This window comes from Bombina bombina, chromosome 10, assembly GCF_027579735.1.
Source record: "Bombina bombina isolate aBomBom1 chromosome 10, aBomBom1.pri, whole genome shotgun sequence".
Classification (NCBI taxonomy): Eukaryota; Metazoa; Chordata; class Amphibia; order Anura; family Bombinatoridae; genus Bombina; species Bombina bombina.
In genome coordinates this window covers 102,791,678-102,810,143 of record NC_069508.1, presented here as the reverse complement: position 1 = coordinate 102,810,143, position 18,466 = coordinate 102,791,678, and the positions used below count along the sequence as shown (strand labels likewise).

Below are 18,466 nucleotides of genomic sequence, written 5' to 3'. Positions count from 1 at the left end.
TTCCCAAACCTCAAAATGCCTATAAATACACACCTCACTACACTCACAATTCAGTTTTATAAACTTTGCCTCTTATGGAGGTGGTGAAGTAAGTTTGTGATAAGATTTCTACGTTGATATGCGCTTCTCAGCATTTTGAAGCCCGATTCCTCTGAGTACAGTGAATGTTATAGGGATGTGAAGGGAGTATCACCTATTGAATGCAATGGTTTTCCTCACGGGAGATCTTTCATAGGTTCTCTGTTATCGGTCGTAGAGATTCATCTCCTACCTCCCTTTTCAGATCGACGATATATTCTCATATTCCTTCACCTCTACTGATAACCGTTTCAGTACTGGTTTGGCTATCTGCTATATGTGGATGGGTGTCTTTTAGTAAGTATGTTTTTTATTTCTTAAGACACCTCAGCTATGGTTTGGCACTTTATGCATTTATATAAAGTTCTAAATATATGTATTGTACTTATATATTGTACTTTTCAGTATATTTCCTTTTGCAGACTGTCCGTTTCATATCTGGGAAATGCATTTTAGAAAAAAAAATTCTTATCTGGGGTATAGTCTTTTTTTCAATTGACTGATCTTTTATTTCGCAGGAAAAATTAGGCTCGTGAGGGCGCAAAATGCCAAAGTATATTGCGTAAATTTTGGCGCGAGATTTTTTGGTGCAAAATTACGTTGGATGACGCAAATTCGTCATTTCCGGCGTCTTAGTTTACGCCGAGTCCTTTCACAAGGTTTCATTTCCGGATGTTGTTAGCGCCAAAAAAATTTGTTTGTTGTGCGTCATACTTGGCGCCAAATATTTTCATTATTTTAAACCCCATTTCTATATGCCTCTTGCCTATTTCTATGTCAGAGGGCTATGCTGTTTGCATTTTCTTTTTCCTAGTCCTGAAACTGCCATATAAGGAAAATGATAATTTTGCTTTATATGTTTTTTCTGTTACATTTGCAAGATGTCTCAATCTGATCCTGTTCAGAAATCACTGTTGGAATCCTGCTGTCTGATAACAGTTCTACCAAAGCTAAGTGCATTTTTTGTAAACTTGTGGAGATTTTTTCTCCAGCTGTGGTTTGTAATAGTTGTCATGATAAGCTTTTACATGCAGAAAATGTGTCCATCAGTAATAGTCATTTCCTGTTCTTGTTCCTTCAACATCTAATGTACAAGATATACCTGTGAATTTAAAAGATTATATTTCTGATTCTATTCAGAAGGCTCTGTCTGCCATCCCGCCTTCTAATAAACGTAAAATGTCTTTCTTTCATGTAATTAGCAAGAGTCCATGAGCTAGTGACGTATGGGATATACATTCCTACCAGGAGGGGCAAAGTTTCCCAAACCTCAAAATGCCTATAAATACACCCCTCACCACACCCACAATTCAGTTTTACAAACTTTGCCTCCGATGGAGGTGGTGAAGTAAGTTTGTGCTAGATTCTACGTTGATATGCGCTCCGCAGCAAGTTGGAGCCCGGTTTTCCTCTCAGCGTGCAGTGAATGTCAGAGGGATGTGATGAGAGTATTGCCTATTTGAATGCAGTGATCTCCTTCTAAGGGGTCTATTTCATAGGTTCTCTGTTATCGGTCGTAGAGATTCATCTCTTACCTCCCTTTGCAGATCGACGATATACTCTTATATATACCATTACCTCTGCTGATTCTCGTTTCAGTACTGGTTTGGCTATCTGCTATATGTAGATGAGTGTCCTGGGGTAAGTAAGTCTTATTTTCTGTGACACTCCAAGCTATGGTTGGGCACTTTGTTTATAAAGTTCTAAATATATGTATTCAAACATTTATTTGCCTTGACTCAGAATGTTCAACTTTCCTTATTTTCAGACAGTCAGTTTCATATTTGGGATAATGCATTTTGATTTGACCATTTTTTCTTACCTTAAAATTTGACTTTTTCCCTGTGGGCTGTTAGGCTCGCGGGGGCTGAAAATGCTTCATTTTATTGCGTCATTCTTGGCGCGGACTTTTTTGGCGCAAAAATTCTATTTCCGTTTCCGGCGTCATACGTGTCGCCGGAAGTTGCGTCATTCTTTGACGTTATTTCGCGCCAAAAATGTCGGCGTTCCGGATGTGGCGTCATTTTTGGCGCCAAAAAGCATTTAGGCGCCAAATAATGTGGGCGTCTTATTTGGCGCGAAAAAATATGGGCGTCACTTTTGTCTCCACATTATTTAAGTCTCATTTTTTATTGCTTCTGGTTGCTAGAAGCTTGTTCTTTGGCATTCTTTCCCATTCCTGAAACTGTCATTTAAGGAATTTGATCAATTTTGCTTTATATGTTGTTTTTTCTCTTACATATTGCAAGATGTCTCACGTTGCATCTGAGCCAGAAGATACTACAGGAAAATCGCTGTCAAGTGCTGAATCTACCAAAGCTAAGTGTATCTGCTGTAAACTTTTGGTAGCTATTTCTCCAGCTGTTGTTTGTATTGATTGTCAAGGATACCAACGTTCAAGATGGTAACTGTAAGGACTATCTTACCTTTTGTTCAGCAAGGGAATTATATGTCCACGATAGATTTACAGGATGCATATCTGCATATTCCGATTCATCCAGATCATTATCAGTTCCTGAGATTCTCGTTTCTGGACAAGCATTACCAATTTGTGGCTCTGCCGTTTGGCCTAGCTACAGCTCCAAGAATTTTTACAAAGGTTCTCGGTGCCCTGCTGTCTGTAATCAGAGAACAGGGTATTGTGGTATTTCCTTATTTGGACGATATCTTGGTACTTGCTCAGTCTTTACATTTAGCAGAATCTCATACGAATCGACTTGTGTTGTTTCTTCAAGATCATGGTTGGAGGATCAATTTACCAAAAAGTTCTTTGATTCCTCAGACAAGGGTAACCTTTCTGGGTTTCCAGATGGATTCAGTGTCCATGACTCTGTCTTTAACAGACAAGAGACGTCTAAAGTTGATTACAGCTTGTCGAAACCTTCAGTCACAATCATTCCCTTCGGTAGCCTTATGCATGGAAATTCTAGGTCTTATGACTGCTGCATCGGACGCGATCCCCTTTGCTCGTTTTCACATGCGACCTCTTCAGCTCTGTATGCTGAAGCAATGGTGCAAGGATTACACGAAGATATCTCAATTAATATCTTTAAAACCGATTGTTCGACACTCTCTAACATGGTGGACAGATCACCATCGTTTAATTCAGGGGGCTTCTTTTGTGCTTCCGACCTGGACTGTAATTTCAACAGATGCAAGTCTCACAGGTTGGGGAGCTGTGTGGGGATCTCTGACGGCACAAGGAGTTTGGGAATCTCAGGAGGTGAGATTACCGATCAATATTTTGGAACTCCGTGCAATTTTCAGAGCTCTTCAGTTTTGGCCTCTTCTGAAGAGAGAATCGTTCATTTGTTTTCAGACAGACAATGTCACAACTGTGGCATACATCAATCATCAAGGAGGGACTCACAGTCCTCTGGCTATGAAAGAAGTATCTCGAATCTTGGTTTGGGCGGAATCCAGCTCCTGTCTAATCTCTGCGGTTCATATCCCAGGTGTAGACAATTGGGAAGCGGATTATCTCAGTCGCCAAACGTTGCATCCGGGCGAATGGTCTCTTCACCCAGAGGTATTTCTTCAGATTGTTCAAATGTGGGAACTTCCAGAAATAGATCTGATGGCGTCCCATCTAAACAAGAAACTTCCCAGGTATCTGTCCAGATCCCGGGATCCTCAGGCGGAGGCAGTGGATGCATTATCACTTCCTTGGAAGTATCATCCTGCCTATATCTTTCCGCCTCTAGTTCTTCTTCCAAGAGTAATCTCCAAGATTCTGAAGGAATGCTCGTTTGTTCTGCTGGTAGCTCCGGCATGGCCTCACAGGTTTTGGTATGCGGATCTTGTCCGGATGGCCTCTTGCCAACCGTGGACTCTTCCGTTAAGACCAGACCTTCTGTCACAAGGCCCTTTTTTCCATCAGGATCTGAAATCCTTAAATTTAAAGGTATGGAGATTGAACGCTTGATTCTTGGTCAAAGAGGTTTCTCTGACTCCGTGATTAATACTATGTTACAGGCTCGTAAATCTGTATCTCGAGAGATATATTATAGAGTCTGGAAGACTTATATTTCTTGGTGTCTTTCTCATCATTTTTCTTGGCATTCTTTTAGAATACCGAGAATTTTACAGTTTCTTCAGGATGGTTTAGATAAGGGTTTGTCCGCAAGTTCTTTGAAAGGACAAATCTCTGCTCTTTCTGTTCTTTTTCACAGAAAGATTGCTATTCTTCCTGATATTCATTGTTTTGTACAAGCTTTGGTTCGTATAAAACCTGTCATTAAGTCAATTTCTCCTCCTTGGAGTTTGAATTTGGTTCTGGGAGCTCTTCAAGCTCCTCCGTTTGAACCTATGCATTCATTGGACATTAATTTACTTTCTTGGAAAGTTTTGTTCCTTTTGGCCATCTCTTCTGCTAGAAGAGTTTCTGAATTATCTGCTCTTTCTTGTGAGTCTCCTTTTCTGATTTTTCATCAGGATAAGGCGGTGTTGCGAACTTCTTTTGAATTTTTACCTAAAGTTGTGAATTCCAACAACATTAGTAGAGAAATTGTGGTTCCTTCATTATGTCCTAATCCTAAGAATTCTAAGGAGAAATCGTTGCATTCTTTGGATGTTGTTAGAGCTTTGAAATATTATGTTGAAGCTACGAAATCTTTCCGTAAGACTTCTAGTCTATTTGTTATCTTTTCCGGTTCTAGGAAAGGCCAGAAAGCTTCTGCCATTTCTTTGGCATCTTGGTTGAAATCTTTAATTCATCTTGCCTATGTTGAGTCGGGTAAAATTCCGCCTCAGAGAATTACAGCTCATTCTACTAGGTCAGTATCTACTTCCTGGGCGTTTAGGAATGAAGCTTCGGTTGACCAGATCTGCAAAGCAGCAACTTGGTCCTCTTTGCATACTTTTACTAAATTTTACCATTTTGATGTATTTTCTTCTTCTGAAGCAGTTTTTGGTAGAAAAGTACTTCAGGCAGCGGTTTCAGTTTGAATCTTCTGCTTATGTTTTTCGTTAAACTTTATTTTGGGTGTGGATTATTTTCAGCAGGAATTGGCTGTCTTTATTTTATCCCTCCCTCTTTAGTGACTCTTGTGTGGAAAGATCCACATCTTGGGTAGTCATTATCCCATACGTCACTAGCTCATGGACTCTTGCTAATTACATGAAAGAAAACATAATTTATGTAAGAACTTACCTGATAAATTCATTTCTTTCATATTAGCAAGAGTCCATGAGGCCCGCCCTTTTTTTGTGGTGGTTATGATTTTGTATAAAGCACAATTATTCCAATTCCTTATTTTATATGCTTTCGCACTTTTTTATCACCCCACTTCTTGGCTATTCGTTAAACTGAATTGTGGGTGTGGTGAGGGGTGTATTTATAGGCATTTTGAGGTTTGGGAAACTTTGCCCCTCCTGGTAGGAATGTATATCCCATACGTCACTAGCTCATGGACTCTTGCTAATATGAAAGAAATGAATTTATCAGGTAAGTTCTTACATAAATTATGTTTTTAAAACTTCTCATAAATGTAAAAGGTCTTTTAAAGCTTCTCATAAATTTGATGAATTTTCAAATGACCGACAACATACTGAATTATCCTCCTCTTGATATTAAAACTAGTAAACGTTTAAGTTCTGTTTATAAACCTCCTGTGGTTACCCCAGAAGTTTTTCCAGTTCCTGATGCTATTTCTGATATGATTTCTAAGGAATGGAATAGGCCTGGTACATCTTTTATTCCTTCTTCAAGGTTTAAAAAATTGTATCCTTTGCCAGCAGTTACATTGGAGTTTTGGGAAAAGATCCCCAAAGTTGATGGGGCTATCTTTACTTTTGCTAAACGTACTTCTATTCCTATGGAAGATAGTACTTCTTTTAAAGATCCTTTAGATAGGAAACTTGAATCTTATCTAAGGAAAGCCTATTTATAGTCTGGTCATCTTCTCAGGCCAGCAATTTCTTTGGCTGATGTTGCAGCCGCATCAACTTTTTGGTTGGAACATTTAGCGCAACAAGAATTGGATTCTGATTTGTCTAGCATTGTTCTCTTGCTTCAACATGCCAATCATTTTATTTGTGATGCTATTTTTGATATAATCAAAATTGAGGTTAAGTCTATGTCTTTAGCTATTTTAGCTAGAAGAGCTTTGTGGCTTGACACTGTACCCAAAAAATTTTCTTTCGTGATTCACATTGAGCATGAAATTTTAAGCAACTTTCTAATTTACTCCTATTATAAAATTTTCTTCATTCTCTTGGTATCTTTATTTGAAATGCAAGAATGTAAGTTTAGATGCCGGCCCATTTTTGGTGAACAACCTGGGTTGTCCTTGCTGATTGGTGGATAAATTCATCCACCAATAAAAAAGTGCTGTCCAGAGTACTGAAACCAAAAAAAAGCTTAGATGCCTTCTTTTTCAAATAATGATAGCAAGAGAACGCAGAAAAATTGATAATAGGAGTAAATTAGAAAGTTGCTTAAAATTGCATGCTCTTTCTGAATTACAAAAGAAAAAATTTGGGTACAGTGTCCCTTTAAATTTTGGAATGCTGACATGACTTCTAAGTCTAGATTGCTATCTCTTTCTTTCCAAGGTAATAAATTATTTGGTTCTCAGTTGGATTCAATTATTTCAACTGTCACTGGGGGGAAGGGAGTGTTTTTGCCTCAGGATAAAAGACCTAAGGATAAATTTAAAGCTTCTAACCGCTTTCGTTCCTTTCGACAAATTAAGGAACAGAAACCTAATCCTTCCCCCAAGGAATCTGTTTCCAATTGGAAACCTTCTTCAAATTGGAATAAATCCAAGCCATTTAAGAAACCAAAGCCAGCCCCCAAGTCCGCATGAAGGTGTGGCCCTCATTCCAGCTCAGCTGGTAGGGGGCAGATTAAGATTTTTCCAGGATGTTTTGACTAATTCTTTCCGAAATCAATGGATTCTGATTATTGTCTCTCAGGGGTATCGATTAGGATTAAGAGTAAGACCTCCCATGAGAAGATTTTTTCTCTCACACATCCCAGCAAATCCAGTAAAGACTCAGGCTTTTCTGAAGTGTGTTTCAGACCTGGAGCTTTCAGGGGTAATCATACCAATTCCGTTTCAGGAACAGGATCTGGGGTTTTATTCAAATCTATTCATTGTCCCAAAGAAAGAAAATTAATTCAGGCCAATTCTGGATCTGAAAATTTTGAATCGTTATGTAAGAGTGCCAACTTTCAAAATGGTGACTATAAGGACTATTCTGCCTTTTGTTCAGCAAGGGCATTATATGTCCACAATAGACTTACAGGATGTTTATCTTCATATTCCGATTCATACAGACCACTATCAGTTTCTGAGATTCTTTTTTCTAGACAAGCATTACCAATTTGTCGCTCTTCCGTTCGGCCTAGTGACAGCTCCAATAATCTTTTTGAAGGTTCTCTGTGCCTTACTCTGTGTAATCAGAGAACAGGGTATTGCGGTGTTTCCTTATTTGGATGATATCTTGGTACTAGCTCAGTCTTTACGTTCTGCAGAATCTCACACAAATCAACTAGTGTTGTTTCTTCGAAAACATGGTTGAAGGATCAATTTACCAAAATGTTCTTTGATTCCTCAGACAAGGGTCACCTTTTTAGGTTTGCAGATAGATTCAGTGTCCATGACTCTGTCTCTAACAGACAAGAGATGTTTAAAATTGGTCTCAGTCATTCCCTTCAGTAGCTATGTGCATGGAAGTATTAGGTTTCATGACTGCAGCATCGGACAAGATCCCCTTTGCTCGTTTTTTTATATGAGACCTCTCCAGCTTTGTATGCTGAACCAATGGTGCAGGGATTATACAAGGATATCACAATTAATATCCTTAAATCCCAATGTTGGACTATCTCTGACTTGGTGGTTAGATCACCATCGTATAGTTCTAGGGGTCTCTTTTGTTCGTCCAACCTGGACTGTGATCACAACAGATGCAAGTCTTTCAGGTTGGGGAGCTGTTTGGGGATCTCTGACATTACAAGGGGTTTGGAAATCTCAAGAGGCGAGATTGCCAATCAATATTTTGGAACTCCGTGTGATTTTCAGGGCTCTTCAAATTTGGCTTCTGTTGAAAAGAGAACCGTTAATTTGTTTTCCAACAGACAATATCACTACGGTGGCATATGTCAATCATCAGGGTGGGTCTCACAGTCCCCAAGCTATGAAAGAAGTATCCCGGATACTTGCGTGGACGGAATCCAGCTCCTGTCTAATCTCTGCGGTTCATATCCCAGGTATAGACAATTGGGAAGCGGATTATCTCAGCCGTCAGACTTTACGTCCGGAGGAGTGGTCCCTCCATCCAGATGCGTGTTCTCAGGTTGTTCAGATGTGGGGTCTTCCAGAAATAGATTTGATGGCTTCTCATCTAAACAAGAAACTTCCCAGGTATCTGCTTAGGGATCCTCAGACGGAAGCAGTGGATGCATTGACACTTCCTTGGTGTTATCAACCTGCTTATATTTTCCTGTCACTAGTTCTTCTTCCAAGAGTGATCTCCAAAATCATCATGGAGCAATCGTTTGTGTTGCTGGTGGCTCCAGCATACCCTCAAAGGTTCTGGTATGCAGATCTTGTTTGGATGTCCAGTAGCCAACCTTGGCCACTTCCATTAAGACTGGACCTTCTGTCTCTAGGTCCGTTTTTCCATTAGGATCTCAAATCATTAAATTTGAAGGTATGATAATTGAACGCCTAGTGCTTAGTCATAGAGGTTTCTCTGACTCAGTAATTAATACTATGTTACAGGCTCGTTAATCTGTTTCTAGAAAGATTTATTATCGAGTTTGGAAGACTTATATTTCATGGTGTTCTTCTCATAAATTCTTTTGGCGTTCTTTTAGAAATCCTAGAATTTTACAGTTTCTTCAGGATGGCTTGGATAAGGGTTTGTCTGCAAGTTCCTTGAAAGGACAAATCTTCTCTTTCTGTTTTATTTCACAGAAAGATTGCTAAGCTTCCTGACATTCACTGTTTTGTTCAGGCTTTGGTTCGTATCAAGCCTGTTATTAAATTAATCTCTCCTCATTGGAGTCTTAATTTGGGTTTGAAGGCTTTATAGGCTCCTACATTTGAGCCTGTGCATTTTTTGGACATTAAAGTACTTTCTTGGAAAGTGTTGTTTCTTTTGGCCATCTCTTCTGCTAGAAGAGTTTCTGAATTATCTGCTCTCTTGTGAATCTCCTTTTCTGATTTTTCATCAGGATAATGCAGTTTTGTGGACTTCATTTAAATTCTTAGCTAAGGTTGTGAATTCTAACAACATTAATAGAGAAATTGTTGTCCCTTCCTTGTGTCCTAATCCTAAGAATTCTTTGGAGAGATCTTTACATTCTTTGGATGTGGTGAGAGCTCTGAAATATTATGTTGAAGCTACTAAAGATTTCAGGAAGACTTCTAGTCTATTTGTTATCTTTTCTGGTTCTAGGAAAGGTCAGAAGGCTTCTGCCGTTCCCTTGGCATCGTGGTTAAAGCTTTTGATTCTTCAAGCTTATTTGGAGTCGGGTCAAGCTCTGCTTTAGAGAATTACAGCTCATTCTACTAGATCAGTCTCCACTTCGTGGGCTTTTAAGAATGAAGCTTCAGAAGATTTGCAAAGCAGCAACTTGTTCTTCTTTGCATACATTTACTAAATTCTTGTCAGGGTTTTTTCCCTGTTGTGTTTGCCATGTGCTGCTGGCAGCCATTTTACTCGCCTCTCTTCCTGTCTATGGTGCATTGTGGGGGATGCTGCTCAATTCCCGCATTTCCTTTTATGGCCAAACTGCTGTGCATCATCCATGTGAGACAGGATGCAGTCTCAGAATTGTGATGTGATGTCTTCACTTATTATTTAAAGGGCCTCTGTTCAGTATGCTTTGCCTTTGCGTTGTCTGAGACCTGTTTGTGAGAGTTCCTGTGTATTACCTGGCTGCCTGACGTCCTTCCTGGTTCCTGAGCCCTGGCTTATTCCCGACTCTGCTGTTTTCCTTGTTCCTGATTCCGGCTCATCTATTTGCTTTGGCTCCTGACTCGGCTTGTCTGACTACCAGTTCTGGTTTTGATTCCTGGCTTGTTATTTGACTTGTGGACTTTTTATTATTTTTTGCTATTAATAAAGGTGTGATTATTTTTGCACTTCTCGTCTCAGACTGATTCCTGGCACCCTGACATTACGCAAAGGCCATGAATCCTGATAGTGCTAATAATCCACCTTTACCTGCCATCATTTCCAGGATGGATGTACAGGCTCACCGCTTGGATCAATTTGGTCTAGCCCTGCAAACCCTGCTTACTCGCACTGCACATTTGGACCAAAGTGTCCCGCAAGTTATGGCTGCTCCTGTTTCCGCTGCTGCACCTATGCCTACCAGGAGCATGTCCGGTTCTGCACCTCTACCTCAGCGATATGGAGGCGATCCTATTCAGTCAAGAGGGTTTTTGAACCAGGTGGGCATTTACTTTGAGATGTTACCTCAGGCGTTTCCCTCTGACAGAGCTAAGGTGGGATTTCTCATCTCCTTACTCTCTGACACAGCACTTGCCTGGGCTAATCCCTTGTGGGAGACTAATAAACCTGTGATTTCAAATTACCCTGAATTTGTGGCCTCCTTTCAAAGGGTATTTGATGTTCTGGCTCGCTCCTCCTCTGCTGCTAAACAACTCATGTCCATTCAGCAAGGTACAAGATCTGTTGCTCAGTATGCTATTGAGTTCCGTACGCTTGCCGCAGAGGTAGGTTGGAACAATGAAGCCCTTGTTTCCGCCTTCTTTCATGGGCTCTCTGATGCGATTAAAGACGAAGTTGCTGCCAGAGATTTACCAGAGGATCTCGAGGCATTGGTGTCTTTTTTGATCCTAATTGACATCAGACTCAGAGAGAGGCCCTCTTTCAAGGAGCGCTTGCGGAAGCCTCCTGTTCCATTGTCTCCTACGTATTCATTCCCACCCATACCTCCCTCTCATCCCATGCCTCCTGGTCCCGAGTCACCAGGTACTGCTGAGCCGATGCAGCTGAGATTCACGCGCCTTTCCGCGGCGGAGAGGGCCTTTAGGAGGAGGGAGGGGCTCTGCCTCTATTGTGGGTTACAGGGCCATCTTTTGAAGTCTTGTCCTACACGGCCGGGAAAAGCTCCCACCTAAGGTCCTGTCAGGGGCAGACCTTGGGTGGTTTATTCTCATCCACGGAACCGCTTAAGGAGAAACCTTTGGTCACGGTTGTCCTTTCCTGGGTTGACTCCTCCATAGTCACCCAGGCTCTTGTTGACTCCAGTGCTGCGGGCTATTTCATTGACAGTGCTTTTGTATCAAAGCACTCCATTCTTGTTTTGCCTCAGTCCGTTCCGCTTGCTATTGAGGCCATTGATGTTAGGCCCCTTCAGCCCGCACTCGTTACTCGCGAAACTGCTCCGTTGTCCATGGCTGTTGGGGCTCTCCATTTTGAAACCCTCCAGTTCCAGGTGATAAACTCTCTGCATTTTCCGGTTGTTCTGGGTTATCCCTGGCTCCAAAAGCACAATCCCAGTCTCGACTGGTGCAGGTCCGAAATTTTGTCGTGGTCCCTGCAATGTATTTCCTCTTGTCTTTGGAAACCAGTTAAAGTCTTGTGCACTTCTTCGGTTTCTAAATTGCCAGAGGAGTACCGAGAGTTCCTAGATGTGTTTGACAAGGTGCGTGCCGGTACGTTGCCTCCTTACCGGTCCTACGATTGTGCCATAGACCTGCAACCTGGAGCCATTCCTCCTCGGGGCCAGGTGTGTACCCTCTGTCTGTTGCAGAGAATTGTGCTATGGAGGAGTAAGTTGCCGATGCAATGTCGCGGAGGATTATCCGCAAATCCTGCTCTCCTGCAGGGGCTGGCTTCTTCATTGTGAAGAAGAAAGGTGGCGAGTTAAGACCATGTATCGATTATAGGGGTCTTAATCGTCTTACCATTAAGAATGCTTTCCCTATTCCGCTTATTACGGAACTCTTTGACCGCCTCAAGGGAGCTACGGTCTTTACTAAACTTGATTTGAGAGGAGCGTAAAATCTTGTTAGGATTGAGGAGGGCCACAAATGGAAAACAGCATTTAACACCAGGAGCGGGCATTATGAGTATCTTGTAATGCTCCTGCTGTTTTTCAGGAATTTATTAATGATGTCCTACGAGATATGTTGCAACAGTGTGTTGTGGTGTACTTAGACGACATCCTCATACACTCACCCACACTTGAGGCTCATCGTTCTGATGTTACACGGGTTTTTCAGAGACTACGTGAGAACGGCCTGTTTTGTAAACTCAAGAAATGTGAGTTCCTTCAGACTCAAGTAACCTTCCTAGGTTATGTTATCTCCATTGCAGGGTTCTCAATGTATCCTGACAAGTTATCTGCAGTGGCCTCGCCCAGTTGGTCTTCGGTCTATTCAACGTTTTTTGGGGTTCGCCAATTACTATAGAAAGTTTATTAAAAAAAATTCTTCCTTGGTCAAACCTATCACAGACATGACCCATAAAGAGAATGATCCACTCCATTGGTCACCTACTGCCATTAAAGGCCTTTGATAGTCTTAAGACTGCCTTTGCTGCCGCTCCAGTTCTAGCTCATCCTAACCCTGTCCTGCCTTTCGTTCTTGAGGTCGATGCGTCTGAGACTGGAGTAGGTGCCCTCTTGTCTCAACGTCCTACGCCTGACAGTTCCTTGTATCCATGTGGTTTCTTCTCTAAGAAATTGTCTCCAGCGGAGTGCAATTATGAAATTGGCGACGGGGAATTACTGGCCATAATTTTGGCACTTAAGGAATGAAGGCATCTTCTCGAGGGTACTAGCGTGCCAGTGCTCATTCTTACTGATCACAAGAATTTAACTTATCTATCTGAAGCAAAACGTTTGTCGCCCCGACAGGCCAGATGGGTGATATTTTTGTCTCGGTTTAATTATGTGGTCTCCTACCTGCCTGGTAGTAAGAATGTTAGGGCAGATGCCCTCTCTCGACAATTTTTGCCTCTGTCCAAGGAGGAGTCTGTACCTACTCCTGTTATACCTCCTGACCATATTTTGGCTACCATACGTACTAATTTGACTTCTCCCTTGGGGGAGGAGATCCTGGCTGCACAAACCAATGCACCTCCTGAAAAACCTAGTGGTAAGTGTTTTGTTCCTGAGAATCTTCGAAGTAAACTTTTGCACACTTACCACTATCCTAAAGCCGCAGGTCACCCAGGCAAGAACCAAATGATTTGGTCTGTCACTCGACAATTCTGGTGGCCAGGTCTTCTTTCTGATGTTGCTGCGTATGTTGCCTCCTGCTCAGTTTGTGCACAGAATAAGACAACTCGACGTCTCCCTGTGGGTCTTCTTCAACCTATTGCTAATGGTGAGCATCCTTGGACACATCTTTCCATGGACTTCATTGTCGAGCTCCCCAGCCAAAGACTTAAATATCCCTCCCACTTCCTCATTACCCCAGTCATTCTTTGCCTTTCATCACGATAGGAGTTGGCAGAGATTCGGAGAGTCCTGAAAATGGTATCTGTCCTTCGAGATAGGACTGGAGTTTTAAGTAGTCATGTCAACCTCTCAGTGAGAGTATTGATGAAAATAAGTGTCTGGAGATGCAGGGTAAGTTTTTCTGCGAAACCATCAAGACTACTGCTAACAGCTCCTAAGCAATCAGTGTTGACGAGTTTCACTGCCTGCTTTCTCTCACTCAAGTCCATGTCGGGAGCGCTGCTATAAGACTGTTACACTTGAGAGGCTGTGTTATTTTCCACAGCATGGATCCTGGAGGTAAGATTGTTTTATTTTTTTACATATAAAACGCTATAACTGAGTCAGTGTGGCTCCTCTATACCTTGATAGGATCCAGGGTTAATATCCTTTAAGGGGGGTCTATTGAACAGTTGGGGTTAATTAATAAGTGTTATAATTATTTACATGCTGCTTTGTGTGATTTTATTTTCTGGGCTCATAGACACTGTTTTTGGCTGGAACAAACAGGTTTCACTTTTGTTTTTCAAAGTATTGTACAGCTCCTATTAACTTGCTGTACTTTTTATAGCATGTGCTCTATGTTCATTTCTTCCATTCCGGCTGAGACTTCAACCTCAGGAGAATATTTCCTCTGTTAACTGTCTGGGTCTAGGAGGTAGTGAGTGACCCAGCCATTGGGAGTATAAAAAAAAAAAAAAAAGTTTGTTTCCTTCTGTGTGTATAACCTGAGCTATGGAGGTCTCTAACATGTTAGAAGGTACTTCTTCTGTACTAAATCATACCGGTTTATATTGTGAGGAGGCCGTGGTTTTCCCGCCCTCTCAATTATGTTCCACATGCCTTAACACTGTTATAATGTCTAAGAAGGGAGACAAGCCTATTAGACCTCTGAGCCGGCTACCTCTCAGGAATCGGCATCCCGTGAGATTACTACCCTTGCTACATTATCCACTCCACATGCAATTCCCTGTAGCACATCTAATCCTCCATTCGGAGGGGGCCTTCTTCCTGCGGACTTTGCTGAGCAGTTACAAACGGCAGTGTCTGCAGCCATCAGTGCATTACCTCGCTCAACAAACTCAAGAGATAGGTTAAGCATAGCTCTCCTGACCCGGAGTCATCTAAATATTTATCGGATTTAGCTATTATGTCCCAGTTATCCGATGATCAGTTAGCCTCTGTAGCTTCAGAGGGTGAACTTTCTGGTCCTTAGCGTCCAAGCCTCCTGCTGCAGAGGAACCGTCCTTTAGATTTAGAATTGAGCACTTGCATTTTTATTTAAAGGAGGTTCATTAGAGGTTCCAGAGGCCGCACTGCCTATGAAGACAGGAAAGTTCCTTTGACGTTTCCTGTGCCGGTTAAAATGGCAAACATTAACAACAAATGGTAAAGAATTGGATCTTCCTTTTCCCTCTCGTCTACTTTTAAAAAAGTTGTTCCCGGACTCTCAACTGGATTTGTGGGGCTCCATTCCTAAGCTATCTCTACGCTTGCTAAACGTACTGCTATACCTCTTGAGGATAGTTCTTTGTTCAGAGAGCCGATGGATATGAAAATGGAAACCTTTCTGAGAAAGATGTTTCAACATACAGGATTTTTGTTTCAACCGGAGGCTGCAGTTGCCGGAGCACTACCTACTGGTGTGACTCTTTGTCAGAACTCATTGAGGTGGAGTCTCCCCTCAAGGATATTTAAGACAGGATTAAAGCTCTGAGAATTGCTCATTCTTTTATCTGTGATGTGAACATCTAAATTATTTGCCTAATTGCAAAGGCCTCTGGCTTTGCGGTCCTAGCTTGCCGGGCGCTCTGGTTGAAGTCTTGGTCTGAGGATATGACTTTTAAGTCCAGACTCCTTTCTCTTCCCTTCAAGGGAAAGATTGTATTCGGTCCAGGCCTGGACTCCATTATTTCTACGGTTACCCGAGGCAATTGTGCCTTCCTACCACAAGATAAGAAGAACAAGTTTAAGGAACGACAATCTTCTAATTTTCTTTCCTTTCGTTCTGCCAAATACCAACGACAACAATCCTCCTCCAAGCCCGAGCAACACAAGAGTACTTGGAAGCTGGCTCAGTCCTGGAAAAAGTCCAAGCAGAATAAGAAGCCCGCCCAAAACAGATTGGCATGAAGGGGCGGCCCCGATCCGGGATCGGATCATGTAGGGGCAGACTGTCTCTCTTTTTTTTTTTTTTTTTTTTTTTTTTTCCAGACGCCTGGTTCAGGGACGTACAGGATCCGTGGGTCCTGGAGGTCATACTTAGGGATACAAGATAGGCTTCAAATCTCATCCGCCCAGGGACGGATTTCTACTCTCGAACCGGTCTACCAGACCAGAAAAGAGGGATGCCTTTTTAGGGTGCATTCGGGACCTATCCTCCTTAGGAGTTGTTGTCCCGGTGCCTATTGAAGAAAGAGGTTTGGGGTTTTATTCCAACCTTTTCGTGGTCCCAAAGGAGGGGACTTTCCACCCAATTCTGGACCTGAAGTGCTTAAAGGGACAGTCTACACCAGAATTTTTATTGTTTTAAAAGATAGATAATCCCTTTTTCTCTTAAGTGTATTCAGTCCACGGGTCATCCATTACTTATGGGATATATTCCCTTCCCAACAGGAAGTTGCAAGAGGATCACCCAAGCAGAGCCGCCACATAGCTCCTCCCCTCACATGTCATATCCAGTCATTCTCTTGCAACTCAACTAGATAGGACGTTGTGAGAGGTCTGTGGTGTTTTTTTTTTATACTTAGTTTATTTCTTCAATCAAAAGTTTATTTTAAATGGCACCGGAGCGTGCTGTTTGTTCTCAGGCAGTATTTGGAAGAAGAATCTGCCTGCGTTTTCTATGATCTTAGCAGAAGTAACTAAGATCCACTGGCTGTTCTCGCATATTCTGAGCAGTGGGGTAACTTTCAGAAAGGGAATAGCGTGTGGGGAATCCTGCAAACAAGGTATGTGCAGTAAATTATTTTTCTAAGGAATGGAATTGACTAAGAAAATACTGCTGATACCGATGTTATGTAAGTACAGCCTTAAATGCAGTAGCGACTGGTATCAGGCTGATGAATGTATGTACAATAAGTAATTTTCTAAGGAATGGAATTGACTAAGAAAATACTGTTAATACTGAGGTAATGTATGAGCCTTAACTGCAGTAGAAGCGACTGGTAGCAGGCTTATTAATAACACTACCTAACTTTTAAAGTGCATGTTTAAAACGTTTACTGGCATGTTATTCGTTTTTTTGTGAGGTACTTTGGTGATAAATCTTTTGGGGCATGATTTTCCACATGGCTGTCGTTTATTTCTACATAGAAACGATTAACTGAGGTTTCCCACTGTTGTAATATGAGTGGGATGGGCCTATTTTAGCGCTTTTTTGCGCAGTAAAAATTCAGTTACAGTCTTCCTGCTTCTTCCTCCTTGATCCAGGACGTCTCTAGAGAGCTCAGGGGTCTTCAAAATTCATTTTGAGGGAGGTAATCAGTCACAGCAGACCTGTGACAGTGTGTTTGACTGTGAAAACAACGTTAATTGTTAAATTGATTATCCGTTTTTGGGTATTAAGGGATTAATCATCCATTTGCTAGTGGGTGCAATGCTTTGCTAACTTAATACATTTACTGTGAAAATGTGGTTGCTATAACTGATTTGGTTCATTGTTATTTCAACTGTGACGATTTTTTGTGCTTCTTAAAGGCGCAGTAGCGTTTTTTTTTATATTGCTTGTAAACTTATTTGAAAGGATTTTCCAAGCTTGCTAGTCTCATTGCTAGTCTGTTTAAACATGTCTGACACAGATGAATCTGTTTGTTCACTATGTTTGAAGGCCAATGTGGAGCCCCACAGAAATATGTGTACTAAATGTATTGATGTCACTTTGAATAAAAGTCAAATTTTATCTGTAAAGAAATTATCACCAGACAACGAGGGGGAAGTTATGCCGACTAACTCTCCTCACGTGTCAGTACCTTCGCCTCAGGAGGCGCGTGATATTGTGGTGCCAAGTACATCAGAGAGGCCCATACAAATCACTTTGCAAGACATGGCTGCTGTTATGACAGAGGTATTATCTAAATTGCCTGAATTAAGAGGCAAGAGCGATAGCTCTGGGTTAAGGACAGAGCGCGCTGATGATGTGAGAGCCATGTCCGATACTGCGTCACAATTTGCAGAACATGAGGACGGAGAGCTTCATTCTGTGGGTGACGGATCTGATCCAGGGAGACCGGATTCAGAGATTTCTAATTTTAAATTTAAGCTTGAGAACCTCCGTGTATTGCTAGGGGAGGTATTAGCGGCTCTGAATGATTGTAACATGGTTGCAATTCCAGAGAAAATATGTAGGTCGGATAGATACTTTGCGGTACCGGTGTGTACTGACGTTTTTCCTATACCTAAAAGGCTTACAGAAATTATTAGCAAGGAGTGGGATAGACCGGTGTGCCTTTTTCCCCTCCTCTGAAATTTAGAAAAATGTTTCCAATAGACGCCACCACACGAGACTTATGGCAGACGGTCCCTAAGGTGGAGGGAGCAGTTTCTACTTTAGCTAAACGTACCACTATCCCGGTGGAGGATAGTTGTGCTTTTTCGGATCCAATGGATAAAAAATTAGAAGGTTACCTTAAGAAAATGTTTGTTCAACAAGGTTTTATCTTACAGCCCCTTGCATGCATTGCGCCTGTCACTGCTGCTGTGGCATTCTGGTTTGAGTCTCTGGAAGAGGCCATTCGCACAGCTCCATTGGATGAGATTATGGACAAGCTTAAAGCACTTAAGATAGCTAATGCATTTGTTTCTGATGCCGTTGTACATTTAACCAAACTAACGGCTAAGAACTCCGGATTCGCCATCCAGGCGCGCAGAGCGCTATGGCTTAAATCCTGGTCAGCTGACGTGACTTCTAAATCTAAATTGCTTAATATTCCTTTCAAAGGGCAGACCTTATTCGGGCCC

General features: G+C 41.8%; 1 protein-coding gene across 6 annotated transcripts in view; it reads left to right on the top strand.

Annotated features, from left to right (window-relative positions):
- Positions 1 to 18,466, top strand: part of RALGPS2 (Ral GEF with PH domain and SH3 binding motif 2) — a 619,002-nt gene that overhangs the window by 222,911 nt on the left and 377,625 nt on the right. The window lies entirely within an intron of this gene.